The 13,297-nt window shown below is 40.1% G+C and overlaps 1 protein-coding gene across 1 annotated transcript in view; it reads right to left on the reverse strand.

Annotated features, from left to right (window-relative positions):
• The window catches only part of ANKRD50 (ankyrin repeat domain containing 50), a 62,860-nt gene extending 49,827 nt beyond the window's left edge, over positions 1-13,033 (reverse strand). The window contains exon 1 of the mRNA XM_069012634.1: positions 12,878-13,033. The gene's annotated coding sequence lies outside the window, so the exon portion shown is untranslated. The remainder of the gene's footprint in view (positions 1-12,877) is intronic.
• Positions 13,034-13,297: the final 264 nt, after the last annotated feature.

Consider the following 13,297-nt stretch of genomic DNA (forward strand, 5'->3'; position numbering starts at 1 on the left):
TTTGCTGTTGCAGGTTAAGTTTCCCTTCAGGTGACACAGTCAGTGGTGGAAATGCTTGAAGCTGTGCCTCACATATTATCTAAGGCTTGGGGAATAATTCTCAGTGTGAGAAGGAACCTTTAGTGTCTCACTAGAGACTCGGTGAAGTGAGACAGAAGGGCAGCACAAAAATCAACCTTGACAAACGTAGGAAAAAGTCATTAGTCACCATGGCAAAGACAATCTTACTATAAAGGAGAGGATTGAAAGTAGTCTGAAAATAACTGAGGAAGCTGCCTGTACGGCAGATAGACATGCACTAGAAATCAGTGTGTATCCATGGCATCAACAGCTTTTCAATCTCATTGCCGAGAGCCTCATTTTAAAATACTTTTGCAACTGTTTTCAGATTAATCTGTGTTTCTCAAGGGGTAAGAATCCATTTGGAGCCTGGGACTTCACTATCACACCTGCTGTGTTTTTCTGCAGTTTTTAGCAGCTATTTACCTTTTCCCTTTCACCACTAATCACTATTACTCTTACAGTAAATCAAAACAAACTGATTCAAGCCGGGTTTGTCAGCAGTTCTGTCAGGTTTTGTCAGAAAAACAGAAAATAAACTCAATGATTTTCTAATTAAGAATGATAAATTATGGCCCTATATGGAGCCACTATATTAACTACCTGTATTAAGACACTCATTAATGGCATTGCCATAATAGGAAAACAATCATTTTTGTCCAAGTGTTCCAGATCTCAGAAATCCCTGAAAGTCAAGGAGATGCCTTTAAGGAAAGTCAATAGCTAAATGTCTGTTTCCAAGGACTTTTAGACTTGTCTGTGTTTTCTCTTGCACTATATTCACAGCATTAAATTCAGTGGAAGAGGATTAAGTATTTTACTACTAATTCAGCATCTTATTACTGGAGGTAATAGCATTCATGTGTATCAACAGCTTTATAATCCTATTGACATAAACCCAAGTCAGATGTGAGCAGTACACAAGGATGGTGGGGACTGCAGCAGTTGCCTAAGCAAGGCTCCATCCTCCCATCTATCAGAAAAATATTTTTCACTAATTTCATACTTGCATCTTCTCCTTGTTCAAGCCCTTCACCTGGGCTGGTTATGTTCTTCAGTGTTTTACATTCCCAGCAGAGGGTTACCACCACTAAATCCCCGAGTAGCTCGTAAAGGAGCTGGCATGATTCTTCTAAATGTTCCTCAAGATCCCCCCACACCACGAAAAGTAATTCCCTCCCAGTGAGATCAAATTATATTTAATCTGGAAATTTAATTACACCACTGCAATAGGTATTTTTTGAATGCCATAGATTAGGCAGATTAATCAGATGCGCGGGAGGTAGGCGGTTGGTATTAATAAGGCAAAATTTGTTTGCACTATATGTACAGACAGTTCTGAAACTGCCAGCCAAAGCAGAAAGAAAGGATTTGCCTTGGTGCTGTTAATGAGAAGTAGATTAGTAGAAGCTGTGCAGTTAAAACAAAACAAAACTAAACCAAACCAGCCACCACTGTAAGCCAAGCAGAGGAGTGCAAAAACAGTGTTCATTTTTAATACGTACAGCATCACTGGCTGCTGACTGACAGCTTCAGTGTTATCTCACTGTAAATGTATAATAATTAGTTGGGTAATTTGGCTTTCTGAGGAACATTATTAACTCTATTAGAATTACAGTCAACTCAGGAAATCGGATTCCTAAATACTCTGAATCCAATGCCTGCTTTTATACACAGCTTTTGGGAGGGAGCAGGGATAACAAGCACGAGCGGAGTTAGGAAAATGCAACACAAGTGTTTTAGAAACCCAGACTTTTCCTTAGCTTATGGCTGAACTGGAAGTGTTTCCAGCTCCAGAATGGGACAAGACCCCAGTATGAACTCATTCCTTGTCTGGGAAGCAGCGTGCAGTGGGAGCTGGGAGCTGGCCCCAGACACCGCAGGGAGAGCGCAGCGGCAGCAGCCCTCGTGGGTACGGAGTCAGAGCAGTGTGTGTGTGTGTATAATTATGTTCATGTTCTGATTATAGAGCCAGATGACTCCAACACATGTTGCTGCTGTTCCTGGGAGCATAGAAAATTTGGACCACACCAGTTGCCACAAAAATATGTAATGGCTGTCATCACGCTGGTTTGTAAGCAAGGCACATTGTCACCTCCAGGAAAACCTACTTCATTAATAATAACATCAGTGTGACATTTCCATTTAATCCTAATGACTTCATAATTATTAATTACTGTCACTACAGAAGCAAAATCCCAGGGAAGGTGGAATCTCAGTCATATCATTCTTCACAGTTGCCAGGTATTTTCAGATTACTTTATCCAAGACCAAAAAAGAATCATTTAGTCATTATTTTTGAGAAACAGTCATCATTAATATAGAAAATATGAAAGAGTCACTGAAGATTCTTCTGTCAGCCTTAAAAAAAAAGACTTATAAACACAATTTCCTTTAAAAAAATGTTATGACAATTTAGTTTTTTCAAATCACACCTTGAAGTTGTCAGTGTGTTGAGCACACACATCAAATAATGTTGTTCAACTTTGGACTAAATCCTGCTGAGTTAATAATTAAGCATGATCCTATTGTCAGTGAGTTGCAAATTTATATTCTATTGCTAATAGCATCTATGCTAATTTAGATCTGCATTCTCCTATTTAAGCTTTTGGTACTTCAAATATTTCATTTAAATTAGTGAAATGAAACCAATTCTTTGTTTTAATCGAATTGTTGTTTCACATTATTTGAACTGTGCTCTTTGCAATTAGGAAAGATCCCATTTAGCAAGTCAAGGAGAAAAATCCAAATTGTCCTCCACATTATATAATTTTTTAGAGTTAGTTTTTCAAAATTAGGGATGCTTTGAGAGGAAGGATTTCTGATGCATTTGAAATGTGTCAATATTTACACCCATTATTGGCTTTGCTCTTTCTGCTTCATTAAACAGATTCTATATTTAGAGGAGAAGGTGAAGCAGAGGGGATGGTCTAACTCCCTGTATTTTTCCCCACACTGAAGAAATGAGTCAGATTACAGAGGACAAAGATAAAAGTGGATGAAAAATGGATTAAGCTACACATATTGTGCTCAGTGAGGGAGTCTGATAATATATAAATGCCACAAATGCTATTTTTTAATAAATGTTTAATATTAAAATTGTCTTTGTGGAGATGGCTTTGAAGAATGGCAGCATTAGCCTGAGGTAACCTTCACCTAAGTTTCAAACTTCCACTGATGTTATTTAGATGTACGTTTGTGCCAGAAGAAGGCATGTAAATACAGACTTTTAGCACATGCTTATCTACCCCACAGAAGTCTGCCTGTGATAACCCAGTTTATTATTATGGAAGAATACCATGGATTACTTAGACACCTATTAAAAATTTGATCCTTAAAGCTCAATTGCTTTCCTTTTGGTATTCAGTGCGTGCAACCATTCAGATTTACACATAATATATATATTCATATGGAAAAACCACTGTAAATGTTACTGAAATGTAGAGCCCTTTAAAGCTTCACTTAAAATCAAATTTGTTTTGTCATGGTCTATTTATAATGCAAATAGGCAAACTTTGTAAACTACTTCGAAAGAAAAAAAGACTACTAACCAGCAAATCTTTAGATAAGAATGAGTGCCCCTTCACATACCCACATCAGCACTGTGAAATTGAGAAATGTTTCTGAAGCAGCACTCAGTGAATACCAACACACCTTTAGATGCTGATAAATGCATTTAAATGCTCTGAGGATGCCCTGCAGCAAGGCGGGATACAGCAGTCCAGCGTCAAGAACAAGGACCTCTGCAAGAAATGTGAGACTAGAAATGCTGTGACTGCTATTGAGGATCTAGGGAAGCACTTTGAGGAGTTACAGAGACCTCAAACACAGGAATATCTGGAAAGATGGGGTCTATGGCCGTAAAACCACAAGCATGTTACACGTGCGCCCAGGCAAGAGCAGTGTGCCAAGGCTATTGATGTACTGAGGATCTGTGGAGTTAGAAAATTGACAGGGGAGAGAAGTTAGGAAGCCTTGATATGGAAAGGTGAAGTCTCTACTATAGGACATGAGTGGAATAGCAAAACTTTGCTCTAAAGGTGAAAAACAAGTGGTTAGTAGTAAAAAACAAGGTCCCAGAATGGAAGAATTTAATTACAACACCAGCTATACACTCTGTAAAGAGTTCTGGGACATGGAAGACAGTATAGCAAAAAGGAGGGCAGTGTAGGCTTTAATTAAACACAGAGCACAGAGCTGGCCCTCTAAATCAATCATTATTTCTTGGAGGCAAGGACAAGTGCAGAGCCGTGCAAATGTGTGAAGAGAATTTTGGGTAACAGCCCTGCAGATTTCTCAGAGGAAAATGCTTTGACAGATGCCGAGTGGGACTACTTCTCCTTATGCTGAACCCAAAGGCAACAAAAAAATTAAAATTACTTCATGGTATCCAAAAAAAGTGTAAAAGAAATCTTGATGTGTAAGGCCTAGGGTTTATTTTTGCCCCAGTGAGGTACTGGAAAGAAGACAGACTGATAGTCTGATTCAGGTAAAATTCAAGACATCCCTTTGGGCAATTCAGTGGTTTGCTTCCCATAAAAAGACTGATTCTCTTCGTCATCTTGCATGCTTAACCACAATTAAAACATTGGTCCAACTCTAGATGCAGTTTAAACATGCCTACATCCATAAACACAAGCAGGAACATGCTTCCTGGACTTCAGCCAAGGCTCTTAGTCCAGTGCCTTAGTGGGAAGTGGTGAAATGCCCATCTGCCAGAGGATGAGAAAGTCTGCTCACTATCCTTATGCAAAAATCTTATCTGAACAGAGTTCCTGATGATAAAGCAGCACTGAGGCTTTGCAGGAGAGCTGACAAAAAGCATTTATTTTTAAACCCTGAAACAACAGGTTCTTGGCCATAACACCTGTAAATACCTGTCATTTAAATGGTGGGAAAGGGTGAAGGCTTGTTACTTGCCAGTCAAGGCTTTGCATCTCCCTGTTTCTTGGAGTTGTATTTCTGGTCACTACTTCCCATGAACCTTGTCCTAGCATAATGTGATGACACCACAATCAGAAGTAGCCAGCGGCCCATAACTTGAGGACACCAACCATGACAGGAACAGGCTTTGGGTGGGGGAGCAGATGAGACTGAGACAAGACAAAATAGTTCTGGCAATGACAGCAGGAGACGGGATGGATCCTGGGAGATAACCATCCAGCTCTTAGATTTAGGATTTGTGAGAGGCTGTAGAAATGAGAATGACACTGACCTTCAGTGAATCCAACAGAACTAGGTCAAAAATGTGGAAGATTTCAAATCCACTGTGACTGGAACACAATCTTTGTACCTCCTTCTAGTTGTTGTGAAAGAACAGCTTCACTGGTGAACACCTTCAGGATCAGTTTCCTCAGACAGGTGTGTCTGTACCTCTAGGATGAAAGTTGCTCGGTGCTTTCTGAACTGATCAGAGGGATAAAACTGTTATTTATCCACACCCATATTTCAGTCAGGAAAGGCTATAAAAATGTGTGCATTTAAAATCTTGCCAGCTCTGCACAAATGTATGGTCATTCATGAACATGAAGTACTCTAAGCACATAGAGTGCTTAGACGCATTCTTAAAAATTTGATCTGTTTGTAGTAAAATGAACCTTTTTTTTCTCCTCACTGACATGAGTCCCATCTCATGTAACTGTGTCCAAAAAAAAAAAAAAAAAAGAAAAATCACCATTTATTTATCTGTAGGTAAGAAGGCATCTTCTATATTTAAGGTTTTCTATGTAGTATCTGACATGGGGTAGTGGTATGGCAATAGTTGCTCACAATCTTTGTTTACTCATGTGTCTGGTTGGCTGCTCAGTGTTGATGGGCATATTTAGCTGTGGGAAAGAAGGAATTATTTCACTGGACATAGATCTTAAGTTTGGAAGACTCCACATTTTCCAACAGAGCATTCTACAACCCACTTAACTGTGAAAAAAATATTTGGGAAACCATTCAGCTACTTCTGGGACATGCTAAAGTCTTTACTGAGGGAAAAGACCTTGAATCAGACATCTGGAAACAAATCACTCACAACATGCCTGCAGCTTTGAAGCAAAATGCGTGGTCAGGTTGGAAGGCAGGGGAGAAAATCGAAACCTCAGAATGAGTTTCCCTCTTGCAGTCATCAAAACCTCGTACATTTAATTTGTCCCAGTTGCTTTGGTCTGCACCAGCAGTGAGAGGAACCCATGCTGAGGAATCCCCCATGACTGGAGACAGCCACAGATGACATCACATCTCAGTTACAACGATACATCTTCCAGGGCTGCATTTCTACTCATCTCATAGCACAGATATTCCTGCACCTGCTGTCTTCCACAAACATTTTCCACTCCCTTGGATGAAGTATTCTCTTTCAAACCTTGTTTTCACCGTAGGGAACAGAGCTGGAATGCAAAGCCATCACCTCTGGTCAGAGCTGTAGCTGGGATGCTCTGAGGCAGCCCAGACCTGCTTGGCTTTAGCAAATGTGGAGTGTAAATACTTTAATAAACATACTTTTCAAGACAAGTGGCAAACAGTCTCCAGTCCCAATGAAAATAAAACACAAAGCATACTCCCCAGTTTCACTCTAAATAAACTAACCAAAGCTAAAAGCAAAGACACACAGAATTCTGTAGTATCAAACAACCATCCACAGAAGACCAATAGAAACATTTAAAAGCATATTCGTTCAAGAATTGCTTCGTTTTCTCCATTTGAAAATTAAAATGCAAGATAACCCATTTACTCTGAAATAATGTGTTAATGTGACTTACTGCCTTATCAGAGGTTCTTAAGATAAATATCCTCGGATCTTGACCTTTCCAGGATTTCAAGACTATACTGAAATCTTTTGATTACTTTTTTCTCCCCCAGAACAACCGAATCCCCTTGCTATGGTGCAGCATGTGAATTAAGCCTCTCTTACAACCATTAGATTTCTAAAACCATCATTAGACATGGCAGGTTTTTTTTTTCCAAATAGTTGCCAACCTTTAATTCCAATAAGTGTGTCATCTAATGACATTATGTGACGTGCAATGGTGAAATGAGCTTGCTAAATCATTTTAAATATGTCAGCTGCCATAAGTCAGGCTTTACTGGTGTGGTTATACCCAGCAGCTTTTAAGGAGTAAAGGATGGGTAAAGACCAGTTTTTGCCAAGGAAAAGCTCCTTTCTTCCTAAGGAAAAACTCTAAATGAGTAGGAATTTGTAGAAACAGTTACACTTTTCTGCCATTCCCCTCAAGTAACATGGGACAAAAGAGTATTTTACAGCAATTTTGTTACATTTAGCTGAATAATTTTAAAAGCCTTTTCTTTCCATTTATTTTAATGTCTACAACCTTCATTTCTAACGGCCTGGGTTTTATGAGTTGACTTGCAGAGACAGGTGATTTAATGCTATTATATGGTACAAATCCTTTTTCCAGGATGAAAGGAATCCCCAGGGAATAATGGAAAATTCCCTTCCTTCTTTCCATTTGTCCTGTCTCTGCAACAAGATAAAGTTTCAATTTTCAAAAGTATCTCTGAGAATACCTATGAACACATAAGAAATTAATATTGCACACTGATACACACTTTAAGAATTAGGTATTTTCAGTATTTGAGGGCTTTTATAACTTCCTGGGGCATACTAGAAGGCCCACTGGAAAAGTAATTCAGGAAAAGTGTTTTGGGATACAAAAAACCCCCCAGAGAAGGGATTTTCTTCTCTATCTACAAAGCAAGTCTTGAACATGACTCAGGCACTTAAAGTTTGATTTTTAATAATCTTTCTGGCAATAAACTGTATTACATTCAACAGATGGTTCCATTAAAGTGGAGTAAGTATTTTATAGGCAGTTGTAAGAACCATCTGTTAGGCCTTACCCCACCTCAAACTTAGAGTAATTGAAGAAAAAGGATATTAAATATGAGAAGTTGAAGAGTCACAACAAAATACAAGGTAATCAGTTTTGCTTTTTCCCTGACATATATATATGTAAATAATTAATAGAACAGATTTTCAGATGTACCAGTCTGAGTGACTCACATGTGTGGATACAACATTGCTGCTAGCAAGAATTTTTCCTGCTTCTTTCCAGTCCTGGGAGATACTTTTCTCTCTCAGGGAAGATAGTAGCAGAGTTCTATAAGCTATGAACACCTGCGACCTTGCAGAGCTTTGTTTATGGTACAGTAGGAAAATATTTTGACAATGGAGTTTTAGGATTTTAGCCAATCACCCCAAGGGGTGGCTGATCCTTTGTCCAATTAGACTATGAAGGAAAAAGTCTATAAAGGAGTTTGTAAAATAATTAAATAAATCAATCTTGCTGCACTATTCCTGTCTGTTGGATCTCTCTTCTCCTCCCTGCCACTGTGCAATACCGTAATACACAGGAAAGGACCAAATTAAACATCTATTACGATATACTTCTCAATTTTGGTCAGTCAGTATGTCAAACAAAATAATGTTCATATTTCTAAACCCAGAATTTTAAAGAAGTTCTTATTTTACAAGGTGAAATTTTGCTGTCAATAATAAATTAAGAGCCACAAAATGTTTCAAGCTGTGTTGAGGTAATCTGCAGGAGAACATCAAAAGCAATGAAGATTCTTGAATGTTTCTTTTCAAGCAGCAGTACAAGGAAGGAAAAAAAAAAGCAATAAAAATGGAAGCAAAAAACTAAATCCAGAAATATCTAAATGGTTTGCATTTTTTCATCCTATTGAGAAACTGCTTGACAAATCACATTCTCAATCCATTTGCAAATAATCCCTAAAAGGGTTAGAAGGGTTAACTTGTGGAAGTGGTATCCTGTACATGATGTAAACCAGATGCAGGTATATTACTGACTTATTTAAAAAGAATTTGGTGTTTCGTATTATCTAACATTTTCTGAACATTAAACAGAGTTTACAAGATCTGAGTGAATCTAAAGTATAACTGGTAAAATTTCCTTTACTTTTTAATTACTCGCTTGCTCTGGTGTTTCTGTGAGTCCCATTAAATACTTGGTGCTCTTCCATTTTCAGAACTGCCTGGCTGAAATATCAATGATTAAGCTCTTTTTAAGTGAATATTTGCTCTTTAGAAAAGTTACTGTCTTCAGGAGGCAAGGAATATTCCTTGCTAAAATTATTACCTTTTGATTAAAAAAAAAAAAATTGCTCATGTGCCTCAAAAAAAAAAAAAATCCCAAAAACCCGCACGAAAAATTGTCACAGTAATTTTTTGCAAAGTCTTATCAGGAAGGTTAAAGAGGACAGATTACATGTCACATGACATTGCTTCTGATTCTTTGGCTGTCTGAATCCATGCTGTGAAATCAGAAAATTAGCAAAAATTACCACAATTACATGGCAGAGGACAGCAGGAGGTGTGGGGTGCTCCTTGCCTGGCCCTGCCTGCAGGGCTGGGGCAGCAGTAAGGGGAGCTCACAAGCAGGAGGCAAAGCTCTTCTTTAAACCCCCTGTTGTGCCCTGTCAGATCCCGGGAAGGACAAGGAGCCCTTGGGCTGCTGCAGCTCCTCATGCTCGAAGGAGAGTCAGCCCTCCCCTGAAAGCATCAAGTCAGCTCTTTCCTAGCAGGAGTATTCCAGGGATGCCATCAGCTGAAGACAGGCTGGTTTGGTAGGTCCTCCAGGTTCAGATAGCAGAGATAAGCATCTCAGTGCTCATTCCTCACTCTCCCAGTGTCCTCCAGCCCCTGGTCTCCCCTGTGCCCCTGCAGCATTTTTTGGGCACCTTCCCAGGCCTGCCGCAGAGGCAGCTTTTGGGTGCCTGGGTGCTGGTGGGAGGCACAGCTGGCTCCATATCTGCACTTACATCACGGGTCACCAGCCTGTGCACTTCCAGATTCCTTTGATTTGCCTACCTCAGATTCAAATTGGAAGCAGCTTTCCATATGCTGGCATACAAGGCAGGAAGGAAGATCTTCCAGGGGAAGGGCTGGTGGCAAAGGCAAAGTGCAGTCATTCTATCCAAAACATGTGAGGAATAAGGTAATATGGGCTATTCCTCCCACTCCCCGCAGGATTTCATCAGAACTGCAGCCAGCTGAAGGCATTGATCTCAAGCTGCAGCCCTCTTGGAAGGTACTCCAAAGAGTGGGAAATTCATTTACAGAAGAATTAAAGCCTGTTTCAAACCTCAGCACTTTCCAGTCCAAGCTCTTTTGGCAGCTTTTTCTTCCTAGAGTCACACAACCAAAATACTTTTCCCTGATGGATGCAGAAGGAGCTACTAATTACATATTTTCTCATTAGTTTTACCATCTATTGAAACACAATCATTTACCACAGGCATGAGTGTACTAGAAAGCAAATAAAATTGGTGTCCACTGGTTCACCTCCTGAAGGGTGGGGAACAAGCCAAGCCGTGACTGAAGTGTTATGGCAGGAATGCACAGTTTTAACATTCCACTTCTTAGAAAATTCAGGTCAGTGACAACCTGGATTGTCACTCTACTTCACCATTTACAGCAAACAACAGAGCAGCTTTCAAAGTCCTCTTTTAAATACTGAGCATCCCCTATGGGCCTTTTAGTCCATCTGATATGATTATAGTGTCACAGAATGGTTTGGGCTGGACAGGACCCTAAAGCCCATCTCACTCCAACCCCCTGCCAGAGGCAGGGACACCTTCAACTATCCCAGATTGCTCAGAGCCCCATCCAACCTGGCCTTGCACACTTCCAGGGATGGGGCAGCCACAGCTTCTCTAGGCAACCTGTGCCAGCACCTCACCACCCTCACAGGGAAGAGCTTCTCCCTAATCTCTGAACTAACTCTACCTTCTTCACCTTAAAGCCATTCCCACTTGTCCCATCACTACATGCCCTGTAGTCCCTCTCCTGCTCTCTTGTAGCCCCTTTAGATACTGGAAAGTGCCCTAATGTCACCTCAAAGCCTTCTCCTCTCCAGGCTGAACAACCCCATCTCTCCCAGCCTGTCCTCATATAGAAGGTGCTCCAGGCCCCAGTCACCGTCACAGCCTCCTCTGGACCCACTCCAACAGATCCACGATGTCTGTCTGACAACTGCTTTTCATTTCTCTACTTCAGACAGGACAAAGATTGCCAAGAGGGTTAAATGGGTGCTTCCACTCAAGTGTAAAACCTCAAGCCATACAGAGCATTGAGCAGCAGGACTGCTGCAGCAGGGAGTATGTGGCACAGCAACCAGGCCTCTAAAGCTCTTTTTTGATCACATACACACCCCTCTCTTACTCCTGTTCAACACTGAATCAGCTCCTCTGCATGAAGGAGCTCAGCCTCTATTTACAGAAACAACTTCCCAAAATTTTATGAGTTCCAGGTTTGATACTTGCGCTTTCAAAACCACAAAATATTTTAATTTCTAAATCTCCATGGCTCCTTTTCAAAAACTGTTCCTGATGATGTCCCATTGATAGTGTTTTGTGTTAGGAACATCTTGAAAGAAAACAGTATTTGCTATACACTTTCTGCATGCTTTTGTCTTTGTACGAATCAACCACCTGCACCCACAATTTAGATATTTTCTCTCTCAAATTCTTTTATCATGTCTTATGGTTTATTCAGATGAGCAAATGATGACATTCACCTCTGAATCCTGCTTCTTTTCTAGGCGACCTAGCAAAGGGTTATACCTACATAAGGTTTTAAGTAATCCCTGGTTTGATTCACCAGTTCATGACATCCGTAGATCATTACTTCATAAAGCAATTTATGACAATAAGATGTTCTCCATTAGCAAACACAAGTCAAAGGAAAACAAAACACGCACAGAATGAAAAAGATCTTAAAGCTGCATATTTTCCAGACAAAAGATGGGAAGATCTCCAGTGGAATCTTGATTTAATTCAAGCACTGGAGACTGCACAATTCGGGTTGCTATTTCTCTCTTTCATACAAAGTAAAGCCTTTAACCTAACCTTGGGAAAAAAAAACACACCAAAAAACCCAAACAAGAACATCTAAAGAGGCTTTTGTCCTGTAGAACACAAATAAACAAAATTTTCTGTGTTGTGATTATTTTTCTCATTAGTCAGTCTTGCCTTTAAAAATAATCAACAAAGCCATAACTTTTCCTTTGATGCTTTGCAGTGAGAAAAGTAATGACATCAACAATAATTTGATCGTGTACTAGTCAACATTAGTCTTTATGTGGCTTGAATGTGCCTTCAGCACACTCCACATTCCAAAGAGTCACTGCAAGGAGCTTCAGAGTTCAAGCAATGTATGGATTCCAGAAAGCTCTTCCTGGTGCCAGTAATAAAAGGAATTTTTTCAAAGAAGCATGTGGCAAATGGCTATTCCCTTGAAAGTTCTGTAAGGTTTGAGGTGGAAAAGTTGGACTGTAGGATTTATTGCCTTGTACATCAAGAAAACTTTGTTGTGATAGGAGCTTGTTTAAAGGTCTTTTTTAAGGAGCTGCCCTAGTTTAGGAAGTCAGGCATGAGATGCTGATAAAACCTTCATGAAATAAACTGTAATGGTGCTCTTTGAGCTGAAATTGTGTGTAGTATAAGCAAAGCCACATTAAAACCATTCAGGGACAGTAACTTACACAGTCAGCATGCAGGACTCCTCTGCCATCTACATAACATTTAATTTTATCTTATCTTCAACCATCCTACCTGGAATCCTTAACCTGTGAAGCCCTGCACGATGATCTCATGCAAACAGAAGAAATTAAAGAAATCTGAGTGTTTCAGATGTGTTGCCCCTCTAAATCTGAAAGCTCTCTCAGTACCACACTGGGATTTCATCAGGACCTAGAGTTTGCCTGGATTTATGGAATACTAGGTCTTGGATCCAAACAAGAAGTACCACCAGTTCCCCTGCCAGTTTCAGCTGCTGGGACTTACCCACCTGAGGGACAGCAGCAAGTTCCTTATTTCCTGACAGAGCTAAACAGAAGTGATGCACCACCCTCACATCCAGAGGGAAAACAATAGAAGCTTCCAGAGACAAGATAGTCAGCTACAGGAGTACCAAGCAATAATTCAGGAAGAGCCTTGAGAGCAGTCATTGCTCAAACTAGGACTAAGGCCACAGCTGGGCTGAAATACCCCCAGGGATGAGGGGCAGGTAGGGGTGCCAGGTGAGGTTGGTTGGGCAATTTATACCTATTAGTGACCTCATAGCTAGGAAGGTGGTCTTTTAATTATATGAAATTGATGAAGTGATATGTTCTAATCTTCTTTTCAAGTTTTGGAGTGTTTTTCCAAGTGCTGCAGTTTTTGTGCCATCCAGTTTGTCTGCTCTGGTCCATCCAGGAGCCAATCCCAA

Source organism: Aphelocoma coerulescens, chromosome 4 (genome assembly GCF_041296385.1).
Source record: "Aphelocoma coerulescens isolate FSJ_1873_10779 chromosome 4, UR_Acoe_1.0, whole genome shotgun sequence".
NCBI classification, from domain to species: domain Eukaryota; kingdom Metazoa; phylum Chordata; class Aves; order Passeriformes; family Corvidae; genus Aphelocoma; species Aphelocoma coerulescens.